This window comes from Triticum urartu, chromosome 1 (genome assembly GCF_003073215.2).
Source record: "Triticum urartu cultivar G1812 chromosome 1, Tu2.1, whole genome shotgun sequence".
Lineage (NCBI taxonomy): Eukaryota > Viridiplantae > Streptophyta > Magnoliopsida > Poales > Poaceae > Triticum > Triticum urartu.
In genome coordinates, this window is record NC_053022.1 from 493,001,947 (window position 1) to 493,022,130 (window position 20,184).

The window sequence follows — 20,184 nt, forward strand, 5'->3', positions numbered from 1 at the left end:
GTAAATTTGCTCCTTGCACAGGCCTGGCTGGCTATTTTACAGTTTCAGGATTTTTTTACAGGTGCAGCAATGGTCAGTGGAAGCAAGATAAAAGATTAAAGCGCCCACCAAATCTGCAAACCAAAGCAGAAATGGCATCGGTTGATCACGGTGAAACACTCCATGGCGGGTTGTTCAGCTCCTGAATTTAACACTTTTTTAAAAGCAAGCCCCCAAATTAATATCACTAGGAAACGAACGTTGCCCATACATTCTAGTAGTATCTTTGCTTTTACTTTCTTTTTAATGAAAAAAGTGCACGAAATCGCCTGATTAGCCGCAACAGAATTGAGGGGAATGAACCTTTTTTTCTTTTTTTGGCAGGAAATGAGAGGAACGAACTGCATTGTATGTGCTCAGGCACGAGGTCGAATACATACCTCGCGAAAATCCCAGCCTCGGCGTGCTCGTGAGCGCAGACCAGCGCAGCAAGAAGACCCAGCGCGCGCGAACGCCCGGCCCCGAAGGAAGAAAACTCCGGCCTCCTCCGCGGCCGCTCGAATCGACCAACCGCCGCCGCCCGCCGATTAGGGCCAAGAAGCGCGGAATCACGCGCCACGAATTCTGCTCCAGGGACAAACGACGGCCCGCAGCATTCCGCCGGCGCCTCCCCCTCCGGCCGGACCCGCCGTGAGCAGCCGACCTGCGTCGTCTCCCCCCTCCCTCCAATGAGTCTGAGGTAGTGCAGTACAGTGCGGTTGTGCGGAAGAAGTGTGCGGTCAGGTCAGGTGCGCGCGCCTGTGTGTGTGCAAACTCGCTGTGGATTTAAGAGAAGGGAGGCGTGCGTTGGCCAAGAGGCTGCCGAGGGCTTCTTCCTGCCTCTGACCCGTGGGCCCGGGCAACGCTTTTTCTTTGACGTACGGCCAGTATCCGAATCAAATATGAAAAAAATTGAAGGGCCATGTAAAACATTTATATTTAAAACATACTCCTACATATTAATAAAAACATAATTAAATATATTAAAACATCCGCTAAAGTCCAATTCAAACATAATTAAATATAAAATGTTAATAAAAAGTAGAAAAAGAAAAGGCAGCCGCCTAGCCGTCCTAGCATGCAGACCTAGGCGTCAGCGTCGGCGGAGCGAGCGTGGTCGAAGAACTCCAGCGGCGCAGCCTAAGGGAAGCCCGCTGGTAGGACACCAACGTCGCCTGCTCTGGCGTCTGCTGCTACGACGGCTCTGACTGACGTAGTGCGCGCCTCCTCGTCCTCCTCCTACTGCCACTCCTCCTTCTCCTCGCGCACACAACGCTGCCAGCGCTCCTCCTCCTCGCCCCCAGCTGCATGCGGTCCTCCTCGTCCTCTCACTCCTCCTCCGGCACGCGCCCCATCCACTGCTTGAGGTAGGCCGCCTCCTCCTCTGTCGTCGCGCCCAGCCAAATGAGCGGCGTAGACACCCATTCCCGCACGACAACCACCCAAGGACGGCATTGTCGGTGGTGGTGGCGGGTAGACGCAGTTGCCTGTCGCCGACAGCTGGAGCACCTCCTCAAGGCCAGGCTAGCGAGCGTCTTCCTCGCGCTTCAACTCCTCGATAGCACGTTCCAAGGCCTCCTCCGATGTCGTCTGGTACGTGGCCTCAGCCTCCTCGTCCTCCTGCCTCACCACCAGTGGCGACGGTGAAGGGTGTGCCTCGATCTGGACGGCGCCGCAACGGCGAATGTTGTGCTCGATGGCGAACCAGACATCCCGGTTCAGGGAGTCTAGTGCGTACGCCGGGTTGCGGCGCTGCTCTGGCGTGTGGAGTGTACGTTGCCTGCGGATCTCCTCCGCAAACACCCGCTCAGACTGCGGCACGGCCGGCACCGAAACACGGTGGGGGTCGAGGTGTGAGCCATGCGGGAGGTTGACATCGGCCACAGCAGCAGGATGTGGTAATCCCATCGGCATTGTGTGTTGTGCACCGGTCGCGTGGCTGGCGAGCACCACCCCCCCCCCCCCCCCCCCCCCCCCCCCCCCCCCCCCCCCCCGCCCTACCCCCCGGCATGAAAGTGAACATGGCTGGCCCGCGCGATGAGCCGGCCTCGTTGTCGTGGTTGGCCTTGCCCTTACCCTTCACTGCAAGTAGCATTACCACGTACAGTACATACCTGCATCTTTCTTTCCCGTTGCTGTATTATACTCGATCTCCAGTTGTACTTGGTCCTAGTAATTATTGATCCATCACAGGTTGTAATAATTATCTTAGTGATGCGGCGGTACAACAACTGCTCTCTCCCTGGCTGGTAGTGTAGCATCATGCAGACTTAATAACACTAGCGATTGATTGATTAATCAAGCGGCCGGTGCGTGCATTGACTACTCATCAGCTCAAGTACGTTGGAGTACGTTGGTGCCAACGTCCACAAGGTAAGCAAGGGGCAGATAAAATTGCAATACGGCGGGGCTGGTGCTCTAGTTTATCATTTCCTTTGGTTGTCCACGAAGAACATTCTCTCTGGTCTGCCATGGTGGAATCGTGTGGGCGTACGTGGTACGGACAGAAACCACTCTGGTCTGAGCGGTCCGGGACGCAAGAGCTTTACGATTCTGTTAAAGTAAAAGTAGATTGGAAGGAAGTGAACAAATGGTCCTTGATTGTATTGATCTCAAGAAGATACAGGGGTGTTTGGTTTCAGGGACTTTTTTGTTGGGACTAGAAAAAGTTTCTGATAAACCAAACAGGGTGGGACTTTTTTGGAACTTTTTGCTAAAAGTTCTTAGAAGCACCTCCTTGAAAGTCTTTTTTAAAAAGTCCCAGAGACTAGAAAAAGTCCTAGGACTGGAGAACCAAACACCACCATATACACATATTCAAGGATGCCTTCAAAAGACAGCAGTTACAAGATTAAGAGAGAGAGAGAGGGGGGGAAGAATTACAAAAAGCCACCGTGCTCACTGTCGAGAGAGGAAGTTTTTTCACGGAGGAGGGGAGGTTTTGGTAAAAAGACCATTGCGCCGTGTCAGCAAATGGTGGGCTCCATCTGTCATAATCCTCATCAAATGGACCAAAACCGTCAACTAGTGTTTCTTGCAAAAAAAATCAGGCCGAGAATTAGTGTTTTCTGGCAGAAATTTGTAAACCGGTGTTTTCTGCAAACCTAAACGTTAATGTGATGGTTTTTTGCAATTCACTCCGTCTATATGGACAAATGGGCCGTACGAGACATCTACTCGGGGTTGGACACGCCCCTTTGCTAATGATGTTTTACTAATGATGGTTCACTAATTAACACATGTCAATTAGCTATACAGAAGTGAGAAACTATTCCTAACACTCCCCCTTGTACAACATTGCTTCTTGAATGGTTCATCTTTGAAGACTTATTGAATATTCATCATTATAGGCCTATTGTGCATTTATCTTGAAAAATCCTTTGTATAATCTTGAGAGTCTGCCCCAAAAATCACGTGGAAAAAATATGAGGAGAATAGTACAGATATGCTGCTAAAACTTTTTAAAACCCTATGGAAAAAATAATAAGAAAAAAGTGATGCAACATATAATGATTATTGTCTCCTTGGTAACTCAAATGAGAAAAACCTTTGAGAAGGAAGAAAACTCATTGGTGAGTTTAGAGAACAATAAATATGTCTTACGTACTTTCTTTAAAACCCAATGGAAAAAATAGAAAATATGACATATGATCTATAAGAAGATATTGCCTCATTAAAAACCGTTTTGAGAAACTTCAAGAAAAACTCATAAGGAAAAGAGTGTTATTTGATTGCCATCGAAAACTTCTTTAAAACCTAGTGGGAAAATATAAGAAGAAAATGATATGGCGTATACGCACATTTGTGTTTATATTGTCTCGTTAAAAACCTTTATGAAAAATCGTTAGAGAAAACTCATGAAGGAAAAAAGAGTATAACATGTGCAATCTGATGACTGTTAACAGGTTATAGGTTTGGGACATTACTCACCCTCCCATGAACTTTGCGAATGTGGATGATGTGGCATACCAATTCAATTGACATGATTATGACATTGTGAACAATCTATTGGATTTTCACAATATTTTGTTTGCAAATTGTTTTCTCACTCTTTATAATTTGTGAGGATAAGTAAATTCAGAGCAATGTGCTTTTGCTTTTAGGATTGAAAGGAAGTGGACGATTAGTCCTTTAATTGTATTGATCTCAAGATATATATACATGTTCAAGGGATGCCCCCAAAAGGCAGCAGTTACAAGATTAAAAGAGAGGGGGAAGAGTCGCGTCTGTATGGACACATTTTTTTTTTGTTTTCAAAAAGGGGAAAGAGTCATTTTATTAATTATTCACAAAGATATTACAAGGTAATACATTAGTAAGTCTGAAGCCATTATCTTGACAACATCTGTCACTACTCATAACCACTTGACGACGGGTTGCCGATTGTCCAAGCCGAATACCAAATAGACCTCGCACCAAAGATTAACATCTAAAACCGGAGGCCCCAGCCAAGCCTCATACCGGGTCTGGGACACATACCGGTCCGACGCACTCTCAGAGGTCGCCGCCGCCGACTTCCACTGATCCATCTTCATAGCAGGTACTGAAGCATCGACCTTGCTAGTCTGCAGTTGACGTCATCATGACGCCAGACAGCACCGCCACCCTGCCCTCGTCCATCACTACGCGTTCACCGTTGAGACCCCACTGCTCCATGCCGCCGAGAGACACCGCTGTCTGTATGGACACATGTGTCCGTACGAGACGTCTATTCGGGGTTGGACACACCGCTTCGCTAATGATGTTTTACTAATGATGAATTGTTAGCTAGCACGTGTCAATTAAACTATTCCTAACGGATTTCATCCAAAGTTGGATCACAGTAACTCATGCATGTCGACTAACTACGACTAGATTAACCAGTCAATCTGTCCTCGGCTAACATGCGGGTAATCGAATTGAATATTATAGACGTTGCGCGTAAGTAACCGAGGAGCTCAACGGCACTACTACGTCCTACTACCCCGATGGAAAGGTCCACGGATCATGCGCCAATTATGATCTACTGTATGCCAGTACATCCACCTACAACAAGAGCTTCGCAATCACATCACCCAACTAAGTACGCGCAAAGCGACGCCGGTGATCACTTACAGCGGTGGCAAAATCGGTCGACCAGCGTGCACATGGACGCCATCACATCGGTCCCTGGATCCATCCGCTCCTTTTCCCGATTCAGTTTCCGGCACGGCTGGCTGCCTTTTGGAGTGGGCGCCCAGCGTACCGACCTCCTACCCGGGGTACGCAAATGGCCGATGCCCTGTACCGCGTACGTACAAGAGCAAAGTTCAGAGCGCGAGAGACATAAAAAAGACGAGACGATCCAGTGGCTCTGGCTTTTGTTTTGGCCTTTTGCTTTCGTGCTTTGCTAATGGCATGGGTAATGGCGACCCATACGGATGATGAGGATGCATGTGATGGATGGATCCGCCGAGTGGTTGCAACGCAAAGCTGCTGCATCCGTGGATGGACATGGACTCGGTCGGATCTGGTCGACGTCCGCGGGGCGGCACGCACCGATGCATGACCACGAGTGATGTGTTGAGCACATGCCATGGCGGTCGTGGCCTGCGTTTGCCAAGGCCCAAGGGGGTGAGGCGTAGGTAGGGTCCGATTGGGTGTGTATCCAACTGACGGGGAGGCATCAGTACGCATGCATACGTAGATCACAGCTTGCAATTCATCGAAAGAATTGCTTTTTCCCGCAAAAGGAGGATAGCAGCATCCACGCACACACAATAATACAGATTATGCACACCTTGGCGGGGTCGGCGTCAATGGCCTTGGCAGCAGGCAGGAGGTGCTGCCGCGGCGAGGTCCGCGGCATCCGTCAACACCGGCCCTGGTATTGGCTGCTCGCCCCATCCCTGCTTGGCTGTATGGCAGATGCTGCAGATGCCTTGCTCCTGGGCATTGTGTGGCTGTTTGCAGAGATCCACTTAGATACTCTCGATGTTTGCAGAATGGTTACCTTGCGCGCGGGTGCCGCAACCCCTGGCGTCCTCTCAGCTCGCTGGCATGCCTTATCATGTCGCGCCTCGGCATCGAGCATCGTCAAGCTCCAGCTTCCTGTGAAGGTTCAATGAAGTTCATGCTCCCCTCTGAGGCGCTTCGTCGTGGGTCCTAGGCGTCTATCGTCTCTGGTACTGCTGGCTCAGCTACCTTGTCTGATGTGGAGCTACAGTTCAAGATGCTGCAAGGCTTGATGGCACGTGTTGAGAGCTTTCTGGAGCGGGCGGAGGCTACTCTGACCAAGCTCTCCCTCGTGCCAGCTATGTTGCCGACTCCTCCGATGTCGCGACCTCCTGTTGTTTCTGGTGTTTGTTCCGTGGGAGACAAGGGGACGGAGCTCTTCGGTTGTTTCTCCCCTCGTACTGGGGTCAGTTCTTCGCCAGTGTCTGTCTTGCCCCTTGTGTCAGGTATTGTTGAGGGTGAGGCCTTCGCCGGGGTCGTCACCCCTGTGCTGCAGGTCATGCCCGAGCTTCAACAACTATGTGTGAGACCAGCTTCGCCTCCGTCTGTGGAGCATATGGAGGTCGACGCGCCAGCGACCTCTTGTGAGGGACATGATTCTCCTTTGTCATGTGAGCAACTGGAGGCACCTGAGTCCTTTGTGTCGGTGGTGCCTGAGTCCATTATGTCAGGGGTACTTGTGGCTGATGATGTTGAGGCGGTTAGTATGTTGGCGCCTGATCCTTCAGCGCCCAGCCAGCCGCTCGCCTCTGTGGACCGTGGAGGTTCCGACGTTGCGGTCACCGACTCGCATGTGGCCGTGAGGTACGAGGCGTCTGTGCGGGACAAGGTTGATGAGATTCTCTTCGAGATTGAGATTCATAGTTTGCTCAAACGTTTGGAGAGGGCTAGCCCCGGATCTGACAAGACAATTATGGAGGAGGCTCTCAGGAGCAAAGCAAAGAAGAGTGGCGCCACAGAAAAGGCGTCCGCAGCAGCTTGATGATTCGGTGCATTTTGGTGAAAAGCATGGTCTTTAGCGAGGTTCTCTTGTTGGGGTCTTCTTTGCGATGTAACAGTGTGAGGGTTGATGGACCTTGCGTGTTCGGTTTGGTTGTCGGGTTGATCGTGTGGTTATGGGGTTGCATGCTCTGTAAGTAGTCCACATGTGGTAAGTTTATATCGGTTTTCGCCCGGTTTTCTTCTAATTAACTGGGCAATTCTCTTTTGCTTAATTAATTGATGAGGCAAATCTTTTGCCTCCGTTTTTTAAAAAAATAATACAGATTATTCAACAATGCTAAGTAAAGTCAAAACATTGATGCCAAACGAAACACGTACAAGAAAAAGAAAACGAGGCCAACTGCCTCGAGGTGGAATATACATTGACCTATCACAAAAACCTAGTACCATGCGACGAAACAACGAAAAAATTTAGGAAAACGCTTATTCGCAGCCGGATGCACGCAACCGTCTGAGTGACCGTTTCGCGCGCCGTCGGATCGCGCGGCATCGGACGGTGCGGACGCGTTCTTTCCAGGTGTGTGGACGCGCGTGCCCCAGGTTATTTTTTTTGCTTCCACCCCCGTTAGCTCGGCGTCCCTGTCTGCTTCCATCGTTTTCCATCCCCATCCTCCTCTCTAGCTCTGACGACGGCGCAGTCGAGTCCGAGATCCAAGATCGTGGCAGTGGCGGGGGGACTGGATGCTGCCGGGACGACCGGCGGCGAGCATCATCGGGCGGCGCCGAGCATCGTCGGCCACGGCGCCGAGCTACACGACCCCCCCTGTTTTTGCGGCGGTGGACGACAGGTATGGTGGCCTGCAATTCGCAGCATTTTTTCTCCCCCGCCTGATTGATCTCCCTTCAGAGCTTAATTCCCAGTAGTTCCCAACGCTGGACGAGTAGATCCGGGCCGAATGCATGGTAGAGATTAATTTGGTTTCAGTTGAGCCGTTGCTCCCTCCAGGTCGCCAAATTCGTCCCCATTTCACCTAGGGTTTTTTTGTGTACATCAGATTAATTTGGTTCCATGTTGTAGCTAGGGTTTATAGTTGACATTTTAGAGGTAGGGGACAAGGTTGTAGTGGTAGGTGATGAGATTTTTAGAGTTGGACATGGAGCTTCGTCTGGCAGCCAGTTCAAGAGTCTGTCCCAAGGCGAACGAGAGAGCGAACATGCAAGCAATATTCATCACATTTTTCTCTGGTGAATGAAGTCTGTTCTCTACAACTTACTTGCTGCAGATCACCTTTTTTAACAATAAACTTCCAAAATGTGATGAATATTGCTGCAAACCACCTATTTAACTATAAACTTCCAAAATACCAGCATACTTTACGGTGTAAATATGATTTTTTTGAACATTATATGTGTGTCATGTAAGAGTGGCATAAGCTTACAGACTTAGTGCTAGCATTTATGTCTGGATAATAATCATCTGCAAAAACATGGAATATGCCAATATACATACTTGAGAATTGAAATAATAATATGGATAATAATCTGTAGATGGGTCTAGCTAAAAGAGGAGGGTGTACCTAGCTTTTGTAGATGGGTCTATCTGAAAGTGGAGTTTTTATAGTTGAGATTTTAGATGTAGGGGTCAGGGTTGTAGTCGTAGGTGTTTAGATTTTCAGAGTTGGATGACTAGATTTCTCAGTGGTCTAATTTTGTGATGATGCTATGTGCTCAGTAAAGATTAGGTTTATGCTGCATTTTTTTTGTTTGTTTAGATGCATTTTGTTGTTTAAATTAGGTTGTTTTAGATGAAAGTCAGTGCAGCCAGTGTCTTATTGTTTGTTTTATTTCTACATATATACAAGATTTTTTTCCATCTTATAGTGTTTTTGCTTCATGTAATTTTTTGCAGCTACATGTCAGACGAAGAAGTAATGGAGTCTGGTACTGCATTCAGCCAACGTTTTGCAGCAAAACGCTTGCGCGGAGTTGCGAAGACAAAACTCAATCCCACCAAGAGGCACTACATTAATGAAACTGGCTTTGGTGATCTGATGACCATTTCACATTTCAAAGCGCCACCTGATCTGATGGAGTGGTTAACTATGAACATTGACACTGAAAAGCGTGAGCTCAGGTATTGCACCCACCTCATTTCTTCTTTTTTCTCCTACATCATGCATGTCTGCAACATATACTTTCTTTTCTTTCTTAGGTTATGTTTTTGTTAGTAACCAATGAATACATTTTTATTTGTGGGTTTTCAGGCTGAGTCGGACTAAGGTGATTGTGTTTACTAGAGACATGGTGAAGAAGGTTTTCAATATCCCATCAGGCAACAGACCAGTTGAGCTTTTCAAGAGACACGAGCAGTGTGAGCTACGCAACATTTATCATAAGAATGACAGGGCTCCGATTGCGCATACAGTGACTGTGCTTCACCGAGCAAGGAATGATGATGGCGATACTACGAAGAGATCATGGGTGCTCTTGGCGCTTGCAACCGTTTTAACTCCAAGCACTGGAAACATGGTGCCCCTAGAGTACTTGAAAAGCCTTGTAGAAATGGACAAGGTTGCTGAATTCGCTTGGGATGAGCATGTTTTAAGTGTTGCAATGAGAGAGGTCAAGAAGTGTCAGGATAAGATAAAATCACAAGCTACTTCTTCATTCTGGGTTGGGGGCTGTTTCCCTATGCTTGCGGTATACTTGCTTTTCTTGTTAGATTGTTTCTATCTATCGCAGCATGTCTTTGTTTGTCATAATCACATTTTTTCTTTTTTGTGTCTGGGAAATTATTTCTTGTCTTTCTTATTCAGGTTATTTACATGGACCATTTGATATTTCCCCAAGCTGCCATCAATGAGCACCAGCTGAATTATTCTCTTCCAAGGGCTTGCTTCGTACATCAAACGGACTTTGATCTTGTATTGGAATTTGACAAGAACAAGCTATCTTTGGGCAAAGCTTCATTCGGGAAGTGTCGTGTAAGTTTTGTGTGGTTTTACCTTCCTCATCCATTGCATTATTTGTTTCTTCCCATTTTTGTGTTTTCCTTATTTTATTTCTGTTGTTCGTGTACTAATGGTTTCAATTCTTTTTGTTTTCTTTTTTACTTTGTGTCATGTAGTTTCGCCCTCTATCGGAGACACCGTACGCAGCATTGCCTGCCGAAGGCCCGGTAGGCAACATGACTGAAGTTGATCAAGATCAGCAGGTTTCGGATAGCCCGGATTGTGTTGATACTGAAGATTGTGGGGCTGAAAATGTCAACATTAATGACAACCAAGCTGATGTGGCTGAGGAAGAGAATCCTACGGAAGGTGGTAGCAATCCAACGGAACATGGCAAAAGCACGGACGAAGATGTGTGTGGTTCACTGGATGATTGGCTTCAGAACCCAGCACCACTCGGTGCAGAGCTTGAGGTGAGGTTATTCCTTATTCTTTTTGTGTTTTTATTTCTGTTCTTTATTTTTTATTAAATACCTTTCTATTTGCTTTGTTTTTCTAGTTCCATTATATGTTAAGTTGCTTTAATACTGATGACCATCATTTTTTCCATACATTTTTCAGCTACCATCACATCTGGCTGCAATCTACGACAAGCACACAAAACTATATTCTTCAGAGTTAAAAGGGGCTCTAAGCTCTTTTGGGCAAGTGTTGCAAGCAATACATTGCAAGAGAATGGGGCAGCTCCTCAAAGATGTGGACGCCGCTTCATCAAGTTATCAGGGAGCAACGGATGTTAGTTTTGATGTGCCACCCCCTCGCAGCAATGATGTAGACAAGTCAGATCGTCATGGTTGTGTCAAGGAAAGCTATAGCAGGAAAGTCGCAGATGAGCCAACAACAGACAAGGTGGTTGAGCCGGGTGAAGGAGCTCGAAGCAACCATGCAAGCGGCATTGATCATGAGTCTAATGGCGGCAATGTGGTTGAGATGGGCACACGAACTAGTGGTGAAGATATTGAGCATGATGACCAATTCATCGAGCTCAATGACTCTGTTGTCGGTGAGCCCCCTGCACAGTCTTTTGAGAATGCAAGGGAGAAAGTGTCTAGTGGTGAAGATACTGAGCATGGTGACCAATTCATCGAGCGCAATGACTCTGTGCACACTAGCGTGACTGGACATTGGAGTGATGCGCCATCAATGTGCCTGTTCCAAGAGGGCACCGAGGAGTACGATTGGTGGATTAGTGTCCAAAGTCAAGATCCGAACTCCAATGCTCCAACTCATGGCAACACTGCTACAACACCAAAGTCTTGTGGTGTTTTTGATGTCACTCCTCAGGCTGCAATATCAAGAGAAGTAGAAGCTCCTGTGTATGATGTCACACCAATCTCCATGGCTCCATTATCAAGTGGGGCTGCAGGTATGCTCTGCCATGTATATCTTTGAACAAATATCTCATCGCAACATTTTTCTGTAAAATCATTTTTCTACTGGCTTTTTTCAGATGGACCATCAAAGCCACAAGAAGAGACAGTTGTTCTAGTTAGCAGTAGGGAACCAAGCCCCAACCTTGACGAGGAGAAGTTGAAGAGCAAGGATGAGAACAAACTCAAGAGCAAGAAAAGAGTAGGGAGTCCACTGTCAGCCGGATCAAAGTACAAGAAAATAAAGACAGATTCGAACACGGAAGCAATGTACCAGCACTATGTCATGAAGAGGTACAAGATGAAGAAGATGAAGAGAGGGGAAGTTGAGTAAGTGGCATCTTTTTCTGAATTTTGCTTCCAACATTTTTGTTATATTGTATTATTACATTTTTCATCTTTGTCAAATGGTCCTCACTACTATGGTTTTATCCTTATTCTTTGCAGGCCTCCTTTCATTAGGATTGGTGATTTCCACATTACGTACACGAACTTCCAGAAGTCGTTGAAGCCACGTGCTCATATTTGTAGTGAAGTCATGTCATTATTCATTGAAAGCTTCAACATTGAACAATTGTCGTCTTCAAATAAGCAGAAGAAATTTGCTTTCTCTGTTTTAATGAGTGTTAGTTCCCATCTACTTTTTATCCCTTTTATTGCTATCACTTTTTCTAGATTTTTTTTGTGTATACCGTACTACAGCAGATCTCTATTCATCCTTTTCTTAATTTTGTGTTTGTTGCGTCCACATGTGCTACAGCTTCAACTCTCTGTCCACCCAGAAGTATTTGATCCAAGTGTTTGTGCAAAAGAGCTGAGGAGGGCGTGCCAAAATTTTCAGATTTCTGTTTTTGACCTAGTAAGACTGCTCCCAACACTTTTTTATATCAATTTATGTGTTTCCTTCCGTTTTTGCTGCTTTCAAGTTTATTCACTTCTATATTGTCTTTACTGCCTTTTCTAGCTTTACTTCACCATCGTCCGCGATGGCCACTGGATTGTTTGTGTCATTAACCTATTGCACAAGGAGTTTAACTTGTTTGACTCATTGGATAATGGAAAGTTGGATATTGCTGCAAGGAATCTGGCAAGTGACATCTCATCCTTTTATATGTAGTTTTCTTTGTTTCATTAATGAAAAAAACAAGATCCACAATGGGCATTATCTGTAGTTTTCAATGTTTCATTTAATGTAAAAAGAGAGCAATAACCTGAAGTTTTAGTGATGGTAGCATTTTTCTTCCATTTTTACTTGTGTGTTTTACAAAGCACCTGTAACTTTTTTGCTAATGTTTTGCTACTTGTTCTAGTTTACCAATTTCAAGAGGATTGCTTCAGAAGAGCCAGCTTTCACAGTGGACCAATCTTCTTTCAAATCCGACTGGCCGCTGCTTGACTACCCACAGCAGGCAACTCAGTAAGCTTTGATGAACATCACCCTCCAAAATAGTAGTTCTTTCATGTCCTTTTTTGTACCCATCTTAACCATCTTCTACACTTTTTTCTGCATGGCATCACAAAACAGCTTTGATTGTGGACTTTTTGCAACTTTGTACTTGGAAAATTTCGATGGCATTAGGATGAAAGATTTTAAGAAGGTAAAAATTCATAATCATGCTTTTTTGGGGGTACTTTTTGCACGTGTTGTGTGTCTGATATACTTTTGCACTCTTTTTTACCATTTTTTCTTATGCAGCAAAATATGCTTGATGTGCGGAAGACGATTGCTTCGAAGCTGTTTTCCCATCCGCTGAACAAGATCTGCCCTGCTGATGTGCACAGGGAAATCACAGTGTGTTGAAGTAGGTGAATCATAGTGCATTCAAGAAGGCGACCGCAGCAGCGTTTTGAAGATGCAACTTGATAATCCTAGGAATATAGCTTGCCAGTAGTGTGTTATGTTATCTTTTATGTCAAATGAAACTTCATGTAAAGCAAATCTTTTTGTTTCATATGTGTTTTCTAGCATCTGCTGGCATCAAAATTTGTATGACAATCATACGTTTGAGGAATTACTGGAAAGAAAACTGCTCATGAAACATTGTCTTTTTTCGGAAGGATCAGCTTGTGATAATTGCTGGAAGAAGTATTTTTCGGCTTGTATGTCCTAGCAATCAACCTATTTTTTTAGCCGAATGCTTCTGAGCAATCAATACATTTTGAGAAACACACTTTTTCCCTTTTTTTAATAACTGAAAATTGTGTATTTTTCTTTTTTCCCAATCCTGGGAGAGGCTCTGCAACAATGCCTAATGAACATTTTTGCTTATTAGTAAGTGGTAGTTTTCTGTTGCCTGGCAACATTCTTTGACGCTGCCGTTAGACAAGCTTCGGCTGATCCATCTTTCGAGCTTTCCAGTTTGTGTACTGCTGGTGATACTTGTAATCTATATAAGTTGTATCTATTCCTCTTTAGTCAGCAAGCATGGTCAACTTTTCTTCATGAAAACATGGCCAAATATTGCTGTAAATTAAAGACTGCATTCGATGAATTCGTGATGAAATCGGGGAGCTGAGCCTTGCTCATGGTGAACATATGAGAAGCTAACATACATACATTCCGATTACAATGCGAGAAGGCCCAAAAAATCAATAAATATCAATGTCAGTGTTACGAACGCGCACAAGTGGCATTGCACAGGACTGTAGCAATATGCAGGCACTAGAATATGGTTGGGGATTTCGCTAATCAGAGTTGGAAAAATGAAATTGCTGCATATGATTTAAGACAGGATGCTAGAAGATCAGCAATGTTATACCCTCCATGACCGCGATGATTTTTTAGCGCAAACATAATATCAATGTTTTCATTTCTTTTCACTCCCACTTTTGCAGCAGCAATATAAACTTTTTTAGCACAATGATCCATGTAAAGTTAAATTTTTTGTATTGCTCCCACTCGAAAATATAAACATAATAACTGGAAATTCTATATAAATATAATATCAAACATAATATCAATATTTCATTTCTCTTCACTCACCACTCCAAAATGATCCATGTAAAGTTCAAACAAAATTCAGTAGGTGCACAGAGTACAAATATGTCTTCTTCAAAAATAAGCTTTTCAAGTTACTTCTACTGTTTTTCTTGTACCTTGAATTCAACTACAGAAGTAAAATCTAACTATTGAGCATGTTGCTCCACTTTCGCCATCGCAGCTTGAAACTGAATGCAAGACTGCATTGTATGGCCTTCCTCGGAGCAAAACTGACATTTTGTTGTAAGGTTAGCAGCCATCATAGCCTTGTACTCGAGGAATGATTTGCAGGTTTTGATAGTGTGTTATTCTTCACTACAAAATGAACAAGTAACTTCCCTCCTAGGTTTTGGCTTGCTTGATGACTCCACATTGTCTTCTTTCTTGGTTTTTTTCTTGCTTTCTTTCTTGGCTTCTTTCTGAAGCTTCTTCTTATGCTCATCTTCTCGCTGCTCCAACAATGTCTTTTTTCTTTTTGCTCGCTCTATTGGCCGACCTTGCTTCGGCACACGAGCAGGATTTTGCAGTGGTGCTGATGATTGTTGGTTTGCTCCAGTTGCAACATTAAGTGCACTTGCTTGAGGGGGTTGCTGCTGCTGCACCACCTCTTCCCTGGACATTTGATCTTTTTTCATCGAAGCAACTATGGGCCAGAGCTGCTTTATTACATCTGTCAGCAAGTTGTAATCTGGATCAACGGAGCATGCTTCTACTGCCAATGCATTCATATCTCTGCATAGCGAGTTGTACTTGAGAGTGTTTGTTTCTGGTAGTCCAAACTCGAGGAACCTCCCAGAGGTGTCCATGTTTGTCGTAGCTGCTTCGGACCACCTTTCCAGCATGTATCTACTTGGAATTTCTTGCACATTAATTTGTATCATCACCCTTATGATGTGTGAGCAAAGCACACCATTCATCTCAAAGTAATGGCAGCTACATGAGTATAGCCCCTCCTCTACCACAGCATGCACATGGTACAACTTTGGATTATCATACAAGTTTGAGTAAAGCTCAAACATGATACCTTCCTGCTCAAGATTCGGCACTTGTTGATTATATAAGCTGTCGATGCTGCCACTTGCTCTTGGAACTTGCCAAAGACGCTGCGTGTGTAGAAGTTAACAGCTTGACGCTCTATCTTGTATTTTCCCCATAGTGGTGTTGTTGTCGTTTCTCCGGTGAAAGCAGCATTATCTTCATGGTCTAGCATTATTTCTTGTAGTAGTTCATACTGCCTTACAAATGTAAAAACCGAGTTTTGTGGATGCACTAATGTCTTGAAATAAGAATTCAACCCTTCTGATCGCCCGGTTGTGCTTGTGAAAGGGAAGAAATCATTCTTGAAGTACGCAGGAGCCCATGTCTGACGGCATTCCCACATGTTTTGTAAGTGCCTATTCTCTGTGTACTCGAAGCAATGCAGCATGTGCTGCCATGTTTCTTCAAATTCATCCACTGTCTCGGATTCATTGATGCATTCGTAGAAAGATTTCTCGAAAATTGGATCCCTTGTAAGCATCCTCCCAAGTTTCTCACGCGCCTTCCGCTGTACATGCCACTTGCAACACCTATGGACTGTGTGAGGGAACACATTAGAAATTGCAGTTTCCATTGCTCTGCACTGGTCGGTCATAAGGTTTGTTGGGTACTCGTTGTTCATCGCAAGTAACCATTGCCGAAAGACCCACTTGAAGGTTTCAATTTGCTCATTTGGAAGCAATGCACAGCCTAGGACAATAGTCTGAAGATGGTTGTTGATGCCAACGATCGGAGCAAAAGGCATGTTGTATTTGTTTGTGCAAAAGGTTGTATCAAAAAAGACACAGTCCTTGTACTTTGGGTATAGTGCTCTTGTCCTTCCATCCACCCAAAACAATGCTTCTACCGCATTTGTCTCCTTATTCACTTGTATTGCGTAAAAGAACTGTGGGCTTTCAGCTTGCCGCCTCTCAAAGTATTCAATTGTCATGGCCATGTCCTGAAACGCCATGGTTTGCCGCATCTCAGACCGTGCATTTGAAACATCCCTTTTGACATAACCAAGGCGCCTCTGATCACCTCCGTGACAATCTCCTAGGATTCCCATGCAATCTGAGGTTGACAAGTTGCGTTCATGCAACGTCCTTATCATTGGAGGTCTTCTCGTGGGATCTTTCGATGAGACCGGTAAAACCTAACCTTCTCTTCCTGTTGCACCAGAGCATGTGTATGGTCTTCTGTAAAGCACGTGACAGTCCATCGGTTATCTCGGAGTCCAATGATCATGTGAGCCTTGCAATCGTGACGCTGCAACCTATTCCTTTTTCTTGTGTATGCCATGTTCATCCAAAGTCCAGGGCGTTTGCTATTGTTGCTTGACTCTGTTGCAATACTATCTGTAGTGCTATCAGATTCACTTTTGCTTCCACCAGGTCGTGCATGAACACACGTGAAAGTCCTGCTAATTAGCTTTGTGGGTCCTCTGGCCTGGCTGTTTTTTGAAGCAGATGTTCTGATTCCAAACCCATGCCTGAAAGCATATGCGTTGTAGAATTGCCTTGCGTCATCAACTGAATCAAAGGTCATGCCCACATATGGAACAAGTGGTTGCGATGATATTGCATCATCATCTGCATCATCCATAACTTGTTGGACATCACCAGCATTAATCATCCCTTCCATACTAACTCCATTCGCAGCAGAAATTTGCCCCATGATGTAGCTCACATCATCATCACCTCCAGCACCAGCAGCCTATGTTTGTTGTTGCAGAAAAAAGTTATCACAATGTCAGTAAAAAAAAGGTATAACATGCAGGAAACTAGTGCTTCTATGTTTTGACCTCACAATACTAAATAAAATGCTTCCATATCTTCTACTACCATGATCACAGTGCTACAAGCAAAGTAATCAAGTTGATTTTCCGGTTTTGTAATACAAATTGATTTTTCCTAATAGATGCAACATCTTCTATCTAACATTTTTTCTAGTGTATGAACTCTGTCCAACAGGATTACTGCTTAAAGCATGCAACATAGTCAAATAGAACCAGTGCTTCATATTTTTGTAACAAGATATGCAGCATTAGCCTTAAAAATAAGCTCATATTGGGGAATTTTTTCAGCTTTCATTTTGTACTTTGTTAGGAGCATTCACCACACATATTGCACATTTTTTGTTTTTTGCAAATCTTAAACTGAAACTGCAAGGAGCAAATTATACATGGGTTTCAGTTGACTTCCTCCTGAACATATTTTTTGCTGCATTTTTTAAAAAAAAGGTGAAAGTGTAAGGGCAAGTATACACAGGTTTTAGTTGACATCACCCTGCACATTGCTAGAGCAGTTATTAAGCTGAAATTGGAAAGGAGTTTATTTGTACATAGTTTCAGTTAACATAAGGAGACATGCTGCAATTGATTCTGCATTTTTTCTGAGGACAGTGATCAGAGAGACACAAAATTATGAACATGGCAGAATCAAAAACAACATGATGCTTCATGCCTGCAAGGAGCTTGCAACTTACCCAAGCTTCTGAGGACCTTGCCCGGGATGCTTCAGCAGAGAACACAGGAGGATTGCAGAGCTCCCTTGCAGCTGTAGACCGGCGAATCGGCTCGCCGGCGAGAATTGGAGCCGATCTGGCTTGCCTGCTGCTCGATGGAGCACCGGAGCTTCGATCCATGGCGGCCGACAGCATAGATCGAACTATGTGGTGTGCTGCCATGGCGCTGGAAGGTGTACGGGGGCGTTGCTGCGTCGACGGCGGCGAGGTAGAGGCGATGTTGCGTCGGTTGCGGCGGTGGTAGAGCCGGTGCGGCGTTGGCGGCGGTTGTGGTAGAGGTAAGGCGGCGTCGGCGGCGTGGATCTCCTCCTCGCCCTGGCCTCGGGCGGGTGCAGAGGAGCTGCAGAGGAGGTGGGGATTTTGCTTCCACGAAACCGTTGCAGCAACGCTGGGAAGGACAACGGGATTTTGTCGGGAGGGTTTACACGTGGCTTGAATCCGACGGCAGCGTATAATTAAATCCAATGGCTGTCTTGCGGGATGCTAATTGAGAGATTAGCAGGCGGATGACGCCTAGCAGCCGCACCAACACCTCGAGGTCTAACCTAGCGGCCGTGTACCGCCTGCCCTCACCGCGCTCCACGTCGGCCCAACATCCAGGACCCACCGGTCAGCGTGGCCGCTTTCATGAGCTAATTCGTGAATTGGTGCAATTTATTACCTCGCATGCCTAAAAATGGTGGTGCCATGGGATTTTTCTCCAAATATGGTGGCAAGTTCTTGCACCGGCCCCAAATGTGGTGGTTTTGTGTAATTACCTCACGCCTGAATAAAACTTTCAAGAAGAAATTATCACACTGCATTAATGTGACAGGTTCAATCAAAAGTCAAACATGATATTTTAATCCTCGAAACAAAGCTAGAGCCAACACATTCAATAAGGTCATGACGCACGTGTGTCGACGATGCCTCATCTACTTGAAGTGGCGAGATCGTGGGTTTCACCCGAAGAGAATGCATACTTGTGGTCGAACCGTTACTTAACAACCTTGCTACTAGTTGACGACTCATTGCTAGTCGGATCCCGATGTTGAGAGAGGCCAAGGACCCCCCCCCCCCCCCCCCCCCCGCTAGAGAAAATTCCACTCGCGAGGGTCGTCGCTACACCTCCATATGATCCCAGCTCATCCATGCCCAGCTAAGAACTGATCAATGTGTTGCTGCATAGATTTGGCCCCAATCGAAACGTTGTACCCAAGAGGTTGGCCGCCACCGATGCAATGCCCCAACATCACGTCCGCCTTCCTCATGTTTTGCCGCACGACGCCACGACCAAGTACTATGCCGCCAACGGATGTAGGCGGACGCATGATCTTCGCCGCACGATGTCGAGGGAGGCCGCTTGCCTTTCGCGATGACGACGAAAGTCGCCGCGCCCGGCAAATCCGATGATGACATGCCCCCAGTTCGAGATACCTCGGCGAGCCTGCCATAGCCTATGGCTTGATAAGGGCCCGACCATGCCAGCTACCTCGGGGCACACAATGCAAGAGTCAGTGCAGATTGGCCACCGCCCGAACCTAGCTAGCTCAAATAAACTTAGGCCTCCTTCGATTTAGAATAATTTTGTAGGAATTCTAAATTATAGGAATTTTGTAGGGGAAAAAAGATCCTTTCGAGCTTTTTGGTTTGTAGGAACTGATTCATATTTCTATGCGGGATAGGAACCAATCTTCTACATTTCAAGGAAAAATAAAATTAGTCTAGACCCAACGAAATTTTTTCAATCCTATGAATCAAGTGACATCTTTTTTCCTACAGAAATTGAGATACATGCAAATTCGGGAGGACTTCGTCAAGAGAGACCTGAAGATTTGGAGTATTACCAAAGAACTAGCTATGAACAGGGGTGCGTGGAAATTTGCTATCTATGTGCAAGAGCCATGAGTTGGTCGCGAGATGTTATGTGTTTCACCTCTAGCCTACACCAACTTGGTTGGGACAAAAGACTTTATTGTTGTTGTTGTTGTTGTTGTTGTATGTCATCTCAGTACTATGATTTTTCTATATATCCTATGAACCAAAGAAGCCCTAAACTTAAACTATGATAAAAGATTCACAAGAGTAATCTTTTACACATGTATTAAGCGTGTGACTTGTTTAAAAATTTGGAGACTTCAGAATGTGAATTTTGCAGTCTTTAAAAACATTCCACTTGCACGCAGACGCAGGTCTTGACAGTCACTTTGCACATGCAGTCCTAGATACTATTCCCTCCGTCCCAAAATTCTTGTCTTACATTTGTTTAGATACGGATGTATCTAGATATCTTGAGCACTCCGGAATAATTGAATAGCGAGAAATGACTGAATATAAGGTGCACCAGTATGAAAAATCATTGAAACGA

General features: G+C 45.3%; 1 pseudogene; it reads right to left on the minus strand.

Moving 5' to 3' along the window:
• Positions 1–14,599: 14,599 nt before the first annotated feature.
• Positions 14,600–17,999, minus strand: LOC125532964 (annotated as a pseudogene).
• Between the last annotated feature and the right edge of the window lie 2,185 nt (positions 18,000–20,184).